This window comes from Phycodurus eques, chromosome 18, assembly GCF_024500275.1.
Source record: "Phycodurus eques isolate BA_2022a chromosome 18, UOR_Pequ_1.1, whole genome shotgun sequence".
Classification (NCBI taxonomy): domain Eukaryota; kingdom Metazoa; phylum Chordata; class Actinopteri; order Syngnathiformes; family Syngnathidae; genus Phycodurus; species Phycodurus eques.
Window position 1 is genome coordinate 12,151,906 of NC_084542.1, and position 16,776 is coordinate 12,168,681.

At 41.2% G+C, this 16,776-nt stretch overlaps 1 protein-coding gene across 2 annotated transcripts in view; it reads right to left on the minus strand.

Annotated features, from left to right (window-relative positions):
* LOC133416880 (protein eva-1 homolog A) overlaps positions 1–16,776 on the minus strand; it is a 64,870-nt gene that overhangs the window by 17,181 nt on the left and 30,913 nt on the right. Inside the window, exon 1 of one of the 2 annotated variants that reach the window (XM_061704176.1) lies at positions 11,055–11,185. The exons of the other annotated variant lie outside the window; for it this stretch is intronic. The gene's annotated coding sequence lies outside the window, so the exon portion shown is untranslated. Of the gene's footprint in view, positions 1–11,054; positions 11,186–16,776 lie in introns of those variants that run through there. 2 annotated transcript variants of the gene reach the window in all.

A 16,776-nucleotide genomic window follows, 5' to 3' on the forward strand; every position in this document is an offset into this window, starting at 1 on the left:
CTGCACCCTGTCATTGTTGGGTAATTAGATGAGCTCCTAGTCGGAGTCCTAACCAGTCGATATTCAGTCTGAGCATCATCATATGCACCCTAAACATCCCCTATGAAATATGGGAGTTATTAACGCGTATACAAGTAAGGAAGCATGCTTTCTTTCTCACGTATGTTGACACTGCAGGGGAGTATTTGTGGTTTGTAATGATTGGGAGGTCTGGGTTGGTCTGTCATCACCCTTATCATGACGATGATACATGCCACTTATACACGTAGTTACATAAAACCCCCCTTCTTTTGTTTAAAATACGACACTCAACTACAAGAACTGGGTTCTTATTTGTACTTCTTTTTTGGCGTTATTAAGTCTGAAAATCATAAATACCTTGGGATATTCTTACTTACTTCTTTCAATATCCATCCATCCATTGTCTGTACCGCTTTATCCTCACAAGGGTCGCTTGGGGTGCTGGAGCCTATCCCGGCCATCTTCGGGCAAGATTTCAATATCCAATTTATTCAAATTTAGAATGGATTCATTTGTTTACGGTCACGCTGCTGCAATCATAAACCCTTTCTTTCTCAGTTACATAGGCAGAAATGTCATGTGACATGTTAATGGCAGTTCTAGCTTTCAATTGTATGCATGGTATGGTAGCATTTTATTGTCAGTCCTCAGGATATGTGGAACATACAGAGGGCCAAAATTACTTTTACAAGAGGCCACGGTAACAAAAAATACAACAACAACAAAAAAAGACAAAATATCCATTCATACATGCTCTTTGTTGTATGAAGCGGTTATTTATGAGAGGCGGAGTTCGTCCACAAATGTTGGTTGCATTGAGAATTGTACAACTTTAGGGGTATTCAACTTTCAGCTTCCACTGTATTCATGTGTTGAAAACTAACAGTAACTAGATTTAGGCTATGACAATATGCATCTGTGTATTCAAAACCTGCTTTTTTTTGTGCTCTTTAATTTCTGCCATGGTAATGTTTCAGCTAAACAGGATCGATGCCAAGTCTCACACGAGTCGGAACCTTTCATTTGAGTTTTGACAGCACGCTGCTGGGGGCTATTGTTACAACCAACTCTGGAAATAGCTATTTATGGATGGCTACAAAGTACAGCTGTTAGCATTCGAAAGAGAATGGAGGACAGATGAGAGGGACAAATAGGTGAACAAATGCTGCTATTGTGTATAAACGCAACATACTGTAAATAGCAGAATGCTGTTTTCCATTCTAGAAGTGCCTCCTGTGGACCAGGCACTTTGGCATTATCAACACTGATTGCACGGAATCCACTTCATGTCCCGTCTCCGCCTCCTCCTCCTTCTTCTTCTGACCCTGTCCACTTAGCCATGGTCTTAAAACAGCTTGAGCCCCAACAGATGCAGATCGGTGGCCTGAGGGGCCAAGAGTGGAGCGAGAAGGCGTGAGGGAGACAGACACAAGCGTGACTGATGCACAGGCTGCTGCAGACGCCGCTGTAAAAGCCTTTAAGATAAATATCCCCTCGACTTCCTCCTCTGGGTCCACTTTGGACTTTAAGATGCTTCATCCACAAGAAAAATGTAAGACAAAAGAGCATCAAGTGGCTAGCTCCTGGCGGCAATTTTGACTTTTTCCAAACAGTTTGAGTCTTGGGCCATAAAATGCTTAATTTCAAAAGGTGCTATTAGCAGCAGAATTGAAAGCTTGCAGACGATGGTACTCGCGAGAAACAGCCTAGATGCAGCCATTTTATCATTCTATCCATCCATCCATTTTCTGAGCCGCTTATCCTCACTAGGGTCGCGGGAGTGCTGGAGCCTATCCCAGCTATCATCGGGCAGGAGGCGGGTACACCCTGAACTGGTTGCCAGACAATCGCAGGGCACAGGAACAAACAACCATTCACATTCACACCTACGGGCAATTTAGAGTCTTCAATTAACCTACCATGCATGTTTTTGGGATGTGGGAGGAAACCGGAGTGCCCGGAGAGAACCCACGCAGGCACGGGGAGAACATGCAAACTCCACACAGGCGGGACCGGGGATTGAACCCCGGTCCTCAGAACTGTGAGGCAAACGGTCTAACCAGTTGTCCACCGTGCCGCTTTATCATTCTATTGAAAAACTGAAACCCAAATAACCCAAAGTCATCATCAGGTGTGCAAGAAGAGCTTTGAGCACTTTTACAAATCCCCCTTTTAATTAATGAATGTATGGTGTCTACTGTCTAATCTACATACGTACCTACCTACCTACCTATCTTCCTGTCACTATCATATAACCTTTTTAAAGTAGCATTTAGCTAACTTTACTATTACACAAGTGTAACTACAGTCAAGATTAAAATGTAACAACAATAAAGTACATTTAACTGACCAAATAAAAGGCAAAGTTGAGTCATGTGGTTGGTGTGCCACACACACTCATTTTTTTGGGCAAAAAGTCAAACACTGTGACAAATAAAAAAAAAAAAAATACAATACTGCTTCTGTCTCAACTTTTATCAAAAGTGACAATATTTGGGACTTCAAATGTGAGTATTGCAAAAAAAAAGCCACAAAAAGCCAAAGATAAACAAATGGGCAGCAAACCCTTTGATGTCTACTCATGACTTTTGTGCTGCAGAAGTCTCTAGTGTATTTGAGTTTGTAAATGCAATTTGATCTGGGAGCATGCCTTCAGGGGAGCAAATCACATCTGACACAAAACAGACTCACACAAGTGTATATTAGTGCACGGGCTGACACTTGACACCTTAACTTAAACAGACTACACAGAACACCTTGCCGATACGTAGATCAAGGCCAGAGACAGCAGACGTATGGTAGGGAGGGTGAAGAGAGTTGATGAACAGCGTATTCAGTGTGATGTATATTCTTGCAAAACTCACCACTTTGAGAGAGTTTGCTCATGGAAAAATCCAATCCAACTCAAACCAACAGTATGCTATGTAACTTTTCTTATGAAATTCTTCTTACAGCTACTTAAGTTTTACATTAACAACTTAAACTAAATCAATCTCAGTTTCCCCATACTGTTCGAGTTCGTAGAATCAAAACTCTATTGCCACTGACCAGAGCGCTGAGAGCTAGCATGTGTGTGCTTTGTCTGCTGAGCTGTGGAGTCCTGTCAGGAGCCCAACTTGCCCTCCATGGGGATTTATTTGTTTATCGGCTACAGATCTGCTTCCAAATGTAATGGCTTCTTTCTTGGCATACTCTCAACAGAGTTCAGTGAAAGTCAATCTGGTAGTTTTGGCGTAATGCTACTAACAGACAAATAAAAAAAGAAAAAAACAGTCCAACCTATTCAGTGAGGCTGATAAATACAGTACAGTCTTTCTTTCTTTCTTTCTTTCTTATGTGAGCGTGAAGTAAAGGTGGGATAAGACCACCCCATTGATGAATAACTGGTGACCTTTATGGAGGCAAATCTCACATCATCACTCTGCAAAGACGTTTTATTAGGTGAATGAAAGACATATGACACTCACAAATGGAACACATGGTTGCAGTCTTGAGGATTCTTAAAACCTCACTGACACCTTTGTACTTTTACCAGGGAAGAAATCATTTTGGTTACCTTCATTCAGTCCAGATTTGTACCTCTCCTTGCTTTTCTGCTATAAATCAATTTCATACGGAAATGGCATCAAGTTAAAGTGCATGAGCATGGTACAAATAATATTCATTGGTATCGTTATCCTTTGGCCCAGGCTGAGAGCATGTGTTTAGGGGTGCACAGCGGCCTCCCCAACAAATAGGCAGTCTGGCGTTACTTTAGTTTGTAAATGTTACAATAGAATTTGTTTGAAAACAAACACACTGCCAGAGAAAGAGGTCTGCCGTGGGCATTAGAAGGATGGAAAATTCTTATCTAATGGGGCTAAGCTAGAAATAAAATAAAACCAAGGGGTCTGAAAACTAAAGGTGACTAGTCAGCTTACTGTATGTTTTCCTCCGTCACTGTCTTGCCGAAGCAAAAAAGAAATGCAGGGCTCATCCAGGCTCGTTTAGGCTGCTATCCTAGCATGTTTTTAATGGCCAAAAGCCAATATCCAAATATAAACCTCATCACTCGAGAGTACACAAGTGCAATTGTCGCGCTGACTAAACAACCACTGTTCTCATGGTGCAACTGATTAACAACCTAATTGGGATGCCTGTTATGATGTAATAGTAAGCCTTACAACACATCAAATAAACAGAAGAAAAGCAGTAGAACATTCTTTCGGAGGGGGATTGGTCATGTATCAAATCAATAGCAGGTCTCTCATTACACTGGAACAATAACCCAGCACTTGCCAAGAAGGCATGTTTGACAGATTGGATGTCTTTTTAAGCATGTCTTTCCATTCTTGGCTGCTGTGTATTACATTATTTTCTCTTTAAGTTAAATATTTTTTTGTGTTACGATTGCAAAAAGTCCCAGATACTACAGTGCCACTTTTCATCACCCTTTTGTTGGGTAAAGATTGCATTTGTCTTGGCACACTGTTGACCACTGAATGGTGGAGAGAAAATTGCCACTTGCCTGTGAAAACTAAATTTAAGAATGTAATGGTAAGAACCCCACAGTCATATCAAGTCATATCAAGGGTTACCTTTCAGAGCTATAATCCAATCCAAAACCACATCAGGTAAACAGTCTGAATGTATGATACACACCAAGTATTCCTTGTTTACTCCATCACATTCACGTGACATCAGAGCACATGGCCGAGCATCTACTAACATAGATGACCATCGCAGAGTCGCAGCAACATGGCAACCCTCACAGCACACCTCATGAGTAGCAGAAACCTCTTGGGTATCAGGTTGCAAGCAGGAAACAGATGGCCTGCTGGGGAAAGGGGGGGGCGGAGGAAAAAAGCAAAATGCCATAGAAGGCAAGGGAGAGTGACTCCCTTTCTGTTTTTTTTTTTTTTTGCTCCATCCTTCATCTTTTCATCCTCAGCTGGAAGGAAAAGGAAGAGTGAGGCAGCCGTGGTGTTAAGGGACCAGATCAGAAGCTTCTGGCCAAAGATCACAGTGATGGAGTTCCCTTGGAGATTTTAAACCCAGCACGTCTCAAGTGACTAGCAGCCTATTAAAGGCTACTGTACAGCAGCCTGTTGGATGAGTGAATATTTTGCGACCTGAGGGGCTTATTTGGCTGCATTTAACATTACCTTACAAATGATTTTAAATGGGATTCTGGTTTTCTACGATGAAGGTGCTTCTTTTATTGTTTTGGCATTTTTCATTTCAAAACCTTTTCCACCTTTACGCCTCATAAAAAATATAGCAAGAAAATTCTCATCTTTAACATTTAAAGGGAATATGCGTGATTTTAATACATGATTGTTGTCTGGAAGCTTTGCTTTGCTTGCTTGCTTTGCCTTGTTTTTAATCTGAATGTCCAACCACAGTTTGTTGTCATGGCCTACCTGTCATTAGCAATGAGGAACATGTCACATGATCTCACATTGAAACTATCAGGCACACGGGAAGATTATTGGTGCAATTGATTTGTTGATGTGAGCAGCTCCAGGGTTCAATCACAGGCCTGATGGCCAACACGGCACCAAAGTATAAAACCACCATCCTCAGATTGTATCGTTCAAAGATGTGAAGGAATGCACTTTATAGACGTCATCAGAACACATTACATTTTCAGTAGCATACTACACAGCACCAGATTCATTGACAGTAGGGAAAAAGATGGCCGCTGGTTTTAGCAGCTTAGTCCCTGCTGATCTGCCTTCTGATCTCAAATATGATAAAAATATTGAGTTGATGGTAAAGATATTACTGGCCCTAAATCTGACTCTCTCAAGAAGCTTCCATAACATTGTCCATAAAAAATTATTTACTCTAGACCACAAATTTCCGCACGGAGTTGTATGAAGCCAAACTGTCTGGTATAACTGTATGTTTTAAAAAGAGTTATGTAAATAACTTCAAATTGACTTATACTAGGTTACAATTCCACACAGCAGAAAGTCTCCTTCCGAGCAAGCAGAATGCCCGTCAAACATCTGCAGTTTATCGTTCTCAATGCATTGCAAAATCTGCAGCCATCAATAGGCATGTGTGCTCATTTTAAAATAAAAAGCCACATGACCCAAAATGTTTTACTGGTAGACTCAAATAAATAAATAAATAAATAAAGAAACTCCTCAAATTGTCTTTGCGTTTTCATTCAACTTACAGCCTTTCATCCTTCAATGTGGCCTTTAAATTGTTATAGGATTTCTGATGAAAGCTGACTGCTTTGTTGATCTAACCCTAAACTCTCTTCATCTTACAACCAGTGTATCTCTTTTGGGTTCATAAAAACCGTTAAATTATAAAGCCTATCTATCAATTACGTGGATGATTAATTTTACTTTTATGTATCAGCGTAACCACAACGGTGCACGTGTGCTTTTCATGCATCATGCATCCTCCTATGAGCACGACCCTCTTCGTGTTTCCTCACCCTCACCTCGCTGACCCCCTGAATCCAGCAGGATCCATGACTTTCACCTCTTCAGACCTTACTGGGAGATGCATGACTCTGTATAGTTACTGGAACCCCCGCAATTTAGTCGGGCATTAACATGGAAATCATAGGAGGGAAAACACACCGTTTCAAAAAGCGAGCGCTTACTGTCAAGCATGAAGTCCGCAGCGGACAGACCTTTACACATAAATAAAATGATTTTGTTTTGACCATCAGATGACAACAGTGTTAGGAGGCCTGAAAACTTAATTTATTACTCTTGAAAAATTGGCGATCACATTCATCTCATTCATAATTTACAAATACACATATACAAGAAATAGGAGTATAAACCTTAGCGCATTCGTGAGTTGTTTAGCAACGGTGCCAAACTGTTATAACCAACCCCATTTCATTGTACTTCCAATGTGAAGACGCAATGTAACTGACAGCCACGATGACCATTTTTGATGAAAAGGAAGAGTCGTGAAGTCCGCAGACACAAAGTTAAAGAGGAGAGTAGCAGTTAAGGCCACTCTGACAGGGAAGGGTGGCGGGAGACAAAACCCCACCACCCCCAGAAAGATTTTCTGGGGTGGATACATCTGTTTTGGCCATCAGTCGACCCCCCCCACCCCCACCCCACCCTCCTCCCACTTACCCTATAACTTCAACATGGAGTATTTTTAGAGAAAAAGAAAGGGTCTTAAGAAAGACTTTCATGAATGCATGCTGAGTTTGGGAAAACATAAAAATGGAATCATGAGAAAGATTTTTTTTTTTTTAATCCAATAAAAAAGTAGAGAAAAGCTGGTCTGAGCAGACGGAGCTATGCTTAGTCGAGTGCCAGGTTCTACTCCGACTTGCTAGAGTAAATAAAGCTATTTGATGACAAAGAATGAAAAGCTGCAACTGGATGATGATGGAATAAGCGATAAAAATGTGAGGGTAATGCAAGAAAGGGGTGGTAACAGCTAGCCATACATGGATATTTAACAGTTACAGTCGATACTATTTTCCCCGCACTCAGGTGTAAAATGTTACTTTGCCAGCTGTCAAGTCCATGCCAAAGCAATACGTAAATGGGGGTGGAGGGATGGTGACGTTATGTCTAAATATAACACTGTATTAAAAAAAAGCAAAAGCTAATAAAATATGTAAAAATGTGATGATAACTATGAGGCATAAAAGAGACAAGCCAACAATACCTATAAACATTCAATGCATTGCGTTTGAAAAGTCCTCACACTGTACTTTCCATAAAAGCCATTTTTGAGTTTACACAGTTTTCTAGTGGACAAAAAAACAACAACAACAAATGCATACGCAAATATACTTTTGAAGAAGTACTCGAATGGATATAGCCTACAGTTAATCTATGGAGCTGTGCTGAGTGATAAAAATAACGGACTGGCTTTCGTCACTTACAGTTTTTTGTTTTCACGACTGAGAAGTCAGTCTTATCTATTGGCCAGACGTAGATTTATATGCTATTATCATAGCCCGGGATCACATCTGTGTGTGTCTGTGTGTGGACAGTAGAGAAGGAAAATGGTATAAGCACAATTCTCAACTGTTATGTCAATATCTCTTTTAATCTCTGAAGGACGTCGCGAGAGCTAATCTAAAATAATAAACATACATTTTTCATTCAGTACATCAAAATGTGCTCATCAAGTTGACTGTTTTTTCCTGTTCTTGTCTGGCCTGCCTTCTCTTTTCGTAACCTAAACCACAGACTAATTCATAAATTACTAACAAAGCATCCCGTGTGGTTAGGGAAGAACCAGGACTTGCAATAGTGTGCGCTGAACAGACACAGAGTCAACTGGAGGGAAACCTGGCTCATGGTTAGGGGAAGGTGTAGAGGTGTCACCGAAAGAGAGCCATGTGTTAACAACAGACACTATTTGGTAGCCAATCAGACCTTTTTTTTTTTTTTTTTTTTTGTTTTAGTTTACCGTACAGGATATGACCTCTTTCTTCACGGGCCCTGTTTACAAGGGATGACGAGTTTTTACTTAAAGTTTCTTCGGAAAAACACGTGGGATTGCAAAGAATTTAAACAACTGGAAAGATGCATAATGCGCTTCCACTGTTGTCAGCCCAAAACATCACGGCAGGAAACTGGGAAAACCACGCCGCACTGAACGCATGATGCCGACCGAACAAGTCACGCCAGCAAACAACAATGGAGGAGAACGGGTGTCCTGTTTGACTTTTCAGCATGTGATTGTTCGACAGGAGACAAAATAAAACCAAGAGGAGACTGAGGGCAGCAAGAAACAAACCAATGCAGCAAAGTGTAGATTGGAGTATAATACTGTGGCATCCAGAACTAAGGCATGGCGACAGGGTAAGCTAACATGTTAATTTTTGTTATTTATAGCCGTATTTGCTCAAATGTTACATTGACAAAACTCCTCAAGCAATAAGCAAGTATGAGTGGTCACCCAGAAGGTATAACCTAGGCACACTTAAAAAAACAGACTGATTCGGTACCAGAAAGAGTCCCTTGTTGTATCTGGTTCTGCTATTCTAAACTAGACGTCACACCGACTTATTATCGGCCTTATCGGTATCAGCCGATAATTAGCATTTTATGCTGATCGGCTTTAATGTCATAATTCGCCGATCCGAACGGCGCCGCAAAAGACATTTACGCCGCGTCGCCATCATGCACAGTATATTTGAATCCAAAAGCTAGTTTATTTTTAGCCTTGTCACGTGTCTTTTGACATAGACCTGTAAATATCTGACGGTCAATAAAGTTTTTTGGGAAAAAAAAAAACATGTCGGCGGTGTGGAACAGACAACACGTCTGAGACAGACAACATGTCATGTCCAGATGAGACTACAAGGCGAATTTGCTCTTTCACGATTGCACTGTCAGACGACTGCAATAAAATATTGTATTCCGATATCACCGCATCCCGTTTTTTATGATCAGTGGGCTTTATCTTGTCAACTCAAATGCGACTCGTTACCGTGGCGACGACAACAAGAGTGGATCGCGCCGACTGTATTATAAAAACGAAATGGGGACGTGTGTTGGTGGTCACCGGTGCTCAGGACAGGGGAGGATGTTCGTTTAAGGCTTGCTTGAGGTATGTTCACATACTTTGAATACGATACGGCTGGCAAGCAGGCAACAAAACGTTATGTAGCCTAGTAAGCTACTGCTAGCACAAACGGTTGGACGTAAACTTGCTGCCGTTCTCTCGAATCATGCTCTAAAGTTTCGGTGAGGGTGAAGTTATTTAATTACAATAAAGTAATTTAATTACAGTAAGTTAGCACCCATTATTTGTGTCATGTTGTAATGTTGGTTTGACCTGACTGATTAGAATACACAATCTGACTAGAGCAGTGATTTCCAACCTTTATGGAGCCAAGGAACATATTTAACAATTGAAAAATCTCACGGCACACCAACAAACAAAAATGTCACAAAAAGTGGATACATTAATTCATGTATTTACTTCCTGCCATCTAATAGAAGACCATTCATTTGTTCTGTCTGTCACTATGCCTCACTGGCATAAATAGAGGAACAAAGATTATTTATTGTAAATAGAATTTTTTGAGCTATTCGTTGCACAAGTACATACAGTAAATGAATAGGTCATTTAAATAGACACATTCCTCTATCATGTGATCGGATCGGTGATCAGTTTTCGTTTTTTTAAACTCGCTGATCGGCCCCAAAAATCCTGATCGTGTAAAGCCTATTCTAAACACTAAGAGAATCCGTGACAACGTTGATAGCATGTCTTGGAATAAGCAACAGGAGCATTGACGTTAGTGCTAACACAACATGAGAGCTGTCCTGGCCGGTCCACTGATACTATAGGCAACTAAAGTAGCTGATCTGCAGTTGCTTTTACCAATGACAGAAACATTCTTATTTTAAGTCAGTGTATCATCAAAATACAGTCTAACAATATTATTTTAGCTGAAACTTTTACTGTACATAGTGTTGCTTTAAGGTTTTCCCATTGGGCTCATTCCTGCCAGCAGCTTTAAATTCTGCTCAGGCAGGCCTCCACTGATGCCAAATTAAGTATTAATATAAAATTACCTGAGAAATGAAATAATTTCAGCCCCCTCAGGATTTACCGCTCCATCACGCTTCATGAAAATCATCCTAATCTTACTCAGTCATGCCAACCTTTGCAGAAGGATCTATAAAATGGTGACTTTTTCAGGTACATGTGTGTTTAAGGGACGCGTGTTTGTGTTCAATTTGCGGTGATCTCATACACTCTCACCTACGTTTACCTCATCTGTCCGCAAGAGAAACCTGCAGTTCCTTGTCAAGAGCCTAATCCAGTGAGTCAAACCTGGCAAGTCTCCCTTCTCTGCTCATGTTACCGCATGTTTCAATGGAATCCTACAATACACACAATTAGCACGCACAGCCCAATTAACTTGTACTCACACCCCTAAAAAGCAGGCATGTACGCATCCCCCCAAGGCGATGCAAGACGAGCCATTTAAAAACCGAAGACGTTCCTACATCCCAGACGAGCAAGAGGAGCAACATAACACAGTAATCCCAGCGTGTTCAGACAGAAGTCAAGGTGACACTTACACACACATTGTTGAATAGAAACACCACCAAGGTCCAGGCAGTACCTTTCTTGACAAGACACTCTTGTCAAACTCCTGTAGCTTTGAAAACAAGCTCTCACATGAGTAGTCCAGCGTGGGTTCGCGCAGAATGAAAGCAGAGCCCAAAAAAGGAAAACGTAGTGAGGCAGCGAGCGAGGGAGGGAACAAATGAATGGCCCCCTTTAAGAAGGTACGCTCATTTATGGTGACTCCCTCTCTTAGTACAAGTTTACTTCTCATCCAGCGTGGAGTGGGAAGAAACTGTCTCCTTTTTTTTTTATTGTTCTCTTCCTTCCCATTTGGAGTTAATGCCGGCTTTAGATAACAGGAATGTGACAGTGAGATAGAGAGGGAGGGAGAGAGTGAGAGTGTGTGTGAGAGAGAGAAAGTGAGGCAGCACACACAAGTTGGACATGTAGTAGTTAGTGTTCACCGCCACAGCACTACTGTGTTAGCAGTCAGGGATGTGGAAAGGGGAGGGATCCAAGGGAGGGGGACTCTGTGTTTGTCTGTGTGCGTGTGCATGTGCGTGCATATGAGCAAGTGTGTTAGAGAGGCAGCAGTGTGCAGCTACAGGAAATGACCTGGGGATTTCATTCAGATGAAATTGGGAATGTGGTGTGTAACGGGCTCAACCAGCCAACATGTACAGTGTTGTGGAAAGTATTTTCCCCCTCTCCTGATTGTTGATTTTATTTTTGGGGATATTTGTCATAAAGTTTCAGATCATCAAGGCAATTTCTCTCACAAAGCCAACTCATCTGGCCCAATGTGGAAAAAATATTTGGCTCCTTGGTAAATTATGAGATAACTGTGTGAAACCACAGTTTTTGGACAGCTGAGTTCAATTTTACTGGCCACACCCTGACCAGATTACAGCTAGATTTGGTATATCAAGAAAAATCATATGTCTTTCATATGTCTTGTCAAACAAAGTGAAGTAAGTTACAAGATCTCAAAAGGAAACACATCATGCCACGGGCCAAAGAAATTGAAGAACAAATGAAAAACACAGTCATTGAAATCTATATCAATCTGGAAATGGATACAAATAAATTTCCAAGGCTTTGGGACTCCAGCAAACGACAGTCAGAGCCATTATTCACAAATGAAGAAAACTGGCAACAGTGATAATGTGGACCAGGAGTGGTTGACCTACCAAAATTACTCAAAGAGTGCAACGACGACTCATCCAGGAAGTCACTAAAAGAGTCTGACATTTGCCAAGAAACAACTTTTTGGAAGGTGTGCAGTTTGTTACATTTGACGTAAAAATAACACAGCATTTGATAAAAAGAACACTATGCCAACATTTTACACTTAACTATCTGCCTTGTAAAAAAATCCATAAGAAAATGACTACCATCTAGTACTTTAATTAGTACAAAAAGAAACAAATAAATAAATAAAATGATCTATATCCATACTTGTTTCTGGATGCAAATGATTACATAATGTAGCAAGAATCCTAAAAAGCACAATCAAATACAACCTAATTGGAAGAGATTTAACATGCAAAACAGGATTTTCTATATCATATTGTAAAATGGTTCTATATGCTCAATCTGGATCAAATTCAGATCAAACTTCATCTATTAGGAGCAATTTTTGGGTGGGACATTGTGATTTTGATGTGAGCATTTAATGCTTTTAATAGAGCATGCACCCCTCATAAAAAAAAAAAAATACCCCGCCAATAGAAAGAATGCAATCGATGGTAGACTTGAGCATTTGATTCTAATGTGAAACTATGTGTCTAAAAATGACAAATAATCATAACAACATGTTCAAGACATTTGTGGTGCAGTGGAACTACTTAGAAACATTCAACAGATTTAATGTGCAGATTTCCAGAGACATTTAAATGTATGCCCTGGGGCTTATTCACATAAATGCGTGTACACGCACACGTGCGCGCACACACACACACACACACACACACACTAATCCTTCCTTCTCATTTTTTTCCCTCATTTTCTCCCTCTGTCTTCATCCACTGCACGAAGAAAACTGAAACCAGCCACAAGCTGAAATGAATTAGACTGCCCCCCAAAATCAACCCAATCCCCACCCCAACACCGCCCCCACATGCTCCCACCAACTACTGCCACCTTCCTATTGAGCGCGCTTGATGTAAAACAAGAACAACGAAAGCGCGATCGCGCACCGAGCAACACCGAGGCAATTGTGCCCCGAGTCTGTGGCTTCATGATAAGAGCTGCTGGCAGCAAGCTCCCCTGTGGGGTTGCACTTTCCAGCCCAAATATTCACTTGCTCATGTTGTGATGCATGTGTGTTACTTCATGTGTGCATACTTCATTCAGTGCATTTACTGTAACAATGTGAACGTGTGACGCTCTTTGGAACTTCCAATTCCTGTCCCGAGCGCAACAGGCCAAAACCCCACAATCAGATGAGATCCTATACAAGTGTTGTCGCAGAAATTCTGCCTTTATAATAATTCCCAGTTTTAAGAGATATTTATTTAATATGTTTATTATTGAGGTTTGAAATGGTAGAACGGACCTGTAACTAAATAAGTTGTCAGTGCAGCCCTCAATGAGTCAATCACAGCCAGTTAAACAAATTTAACAATCATTGTGCTTATCACGTAACCTGTGTTGTGTTGCCCCTCGCCCCACACTCTGTATACAATGCAGTCTGTCTACTGATAGTAGGAGCAATGAATCCCAATGTTTCTCATTTAGTTCAGAGGGGTCGCAGATTTTGCAAGCTGTGCGAGGAAAACACGCAGAAGACGCTGCGCAAAAATGCTGCGGTGATTACATAAACAGAAAGTGTGAGTGGAAGGATAGAAGGATGGAGGAAAGGGAAAAAAGGGGAACGGCAGGCAGAGGTGGGGTGCAAAAACAGAGGAGGGAATTTAACACCTTTCGTTTCTGCCAAATCCACTTTGCTCCGAATTCATTTTAATCTAATTAAACTGAAAAACGTTCCCGACGGCTCGTGCTCACGATCAAGACGTGTAACTTCTAAGCTTGAGTGTGATTAGAGCTTACTAACACACTTTCTGTTTAACCTGCTTTTGTGCCCGTGTGCAGCGTTCGATTGGCCGCTGAGCAGAGACCAGATGACACCAGTCAATGAGACGCTTGGCAGGGCACTGATCGGCTGACCTAACCTGCTGGCAAAGCACAATCCCGCATGCCCCTGACATCAGCAAATCGCCATGGCAACCCCTTTGGTGCTTGCTGCTCCTCGCCTCGCTCCGTAGAAGCGCACCCGCAGGGGCGCCAGAAACTTTTCAATTGCGTAATTTTTTACGTTTGCCATGAGGGGCTCAGCTTTATTGGTGTGTGGGCAAGTCCCACCCATAGAATGCCCTTTTATGGGTATTGGCAGGCATCACAACATATGCTATTAATGCAACACACACACACACACACACACACACACACACACACACACAGGTCAGACAAGGTCACTTTTTGTGTGTTTTCTCGCAGCGGTGTTCCTGAGAGTGCCAGCTGTGGTTGCTTTGTGCAGAGTCAGGTTTGTGTTATATGAGGCTGGGGAGCATTCGGAGGGGCCACCTCATTCCTTTCTGCTCGCTAAAAATCAAACACACCAAGACAAAGACATACTTTTTTCCTCTCTTTCATGGTTTCTATTATACCAGAAGTACACACACAGTGGAGTAGAACACACAGAAACGTTTTGTTTCACCAAAATGAGCGCGGCAGGTTTTCACCTATTTGTGTGTGTGTGTTTTTTTGTTTTGTTTGTTTTTTATCCCGCGCTATCGACTGAAAAAACTCACCTATTCACATTTTTTGTGGTGGTCCTAAAATGCTCCAAGATCCCACTAGATGGAGCCAAGACCCAGTGTAATAGGAAAGTTGTACATTGTTGCCAATAAAGTATGTTGAAGTGATAAATCTGGACTAAGAAAAAAAAAAAAAAAAAAAAATTTAGCCTAGGTTGTCAGTAAAAAAAAAACGAGTTTGCTGCATGTGCATGTACACAAGCACTTCCGAACCATTTCTTTTTAAGGGTATGTTGCTAATGTAGTAGAATGAGTTTTAAATAATATTAAGTGTTTTGGGATCATAGTTTGTGGTATATTTACAATTTAAGATGTTAGGCAATTTAAAAAAAAAAAATTTTGGGGGGGGACACACACATCAATTACTCTCGTTTTTGTCACGATTACATTAATCCAGTTTTGGCGTATGACTTTAACTCTATCACTGGGAGTTTACAGGATGTTTTATGATTTGTTTCCCCTTCAAACATTATAAATAATCAGAATCAGAATCAGAATCATCTTTATTTGCCAAGTATGTCCATTTCAAGCATTTCAAAACTAATTTTACAGTCAGTCATAACAAAATATAGCAGGCAGAACTGAAGACAAAATATCGTTTTTTTCCCCTTTGACCGCAATTGGGAAATGTCTAACATTTTGAGGTCTGGACTTTGCCTGCGGCCTAAATCAGTTAAGATGGTTGTTTTGCGGTGCTAACTTGTGTAAAAGTATGAGACCCGACAGGGGTTTCGTTTTGGAACCTATACCTGATCGCTCAGCTCTGTGCACAAGTCTGCATGTGTGGCATGATGTCAGATTCTGAAAACTATGTTTATTCACATTAGTGTGCACTTATTGCACATATGTTTCTGATGGTTCTCCACCAGCTTGAAGGGAGACTGATATTAGGGGCTACATAGCAGCGAGTACTGACCGCACAGCCACACACGCGGGCCAGTATAAACACCCCTAGCTCCTTCTTCCGACATTGTGTGGTTGGGAGCAGGAGGGGGTGCAGTTTGCAGCAGTCACATGAGTACCTTGTGCAATGACTTGTTTCTTTCATCTTTTAACAGCCAAAAGGTAATGTACAGTATGCCCCCTCATGTCTGTCAAGGTCCAAGTCATCACAAAGTATGTATACTCACACCAAATTTAGGTGATAGGCAAAATCTTCAATCATCAATAATCTGCCTAGCATTATAGAGAACTTTGACATAAATGTGGTGAGTTACTGAACATCTATCAAATGATACAATAGGCAGCACCTGGGGAGCTCAAACCTAAACCAAGGTAGTTCATCCATCATCTCTATCTTGTGTAAGGTCACGGGGGACTAGGAGCCTATCCCAGAAGACACTGGGCCAGAATTGGGGTACACCCAGAAGAAGATCAACAGTCAAATACAGTTCTAAACCTGTATAACTTGGTAGTCTGCCATTCCAGGTACTTGCCAATACTAGCATAAACCAGAACCCACTACCGAGATTATACGAGGTCAGGGTTTTCCAGGGTAGTATGGCCATAAAACCAAGGTGGATTGACTTTTGTATAATGGAACGTACTGATGATTGTGGTTGAAGTGAAAATTTCATCACCTAAAAAAGAATGGCCTGATCTATGGTCAGACAGTAAGAAAATGATACACCAAAAATACCACTTGTAATAGTTTTGTCATGATTACGGACAAATCAGCACAACCAAAAACATACTATACTTATAAGAAGTACCCATTCCATACCCATCGTTTCATTTGGGTGTTAGGACCAATTTTGCATTTTGAGGTTTAGACCCCACAAGTACAAATACCTGAGCTATGTGTTTTACCGACAGTGAAATACTGCAATTAATCAATTTCCTCCTCAGCAAGTAGTGCTGTTCATTAGGGTTTTCCTAACGTTTCAACCCCCCAAACAGTCTACTGTGTATGGTT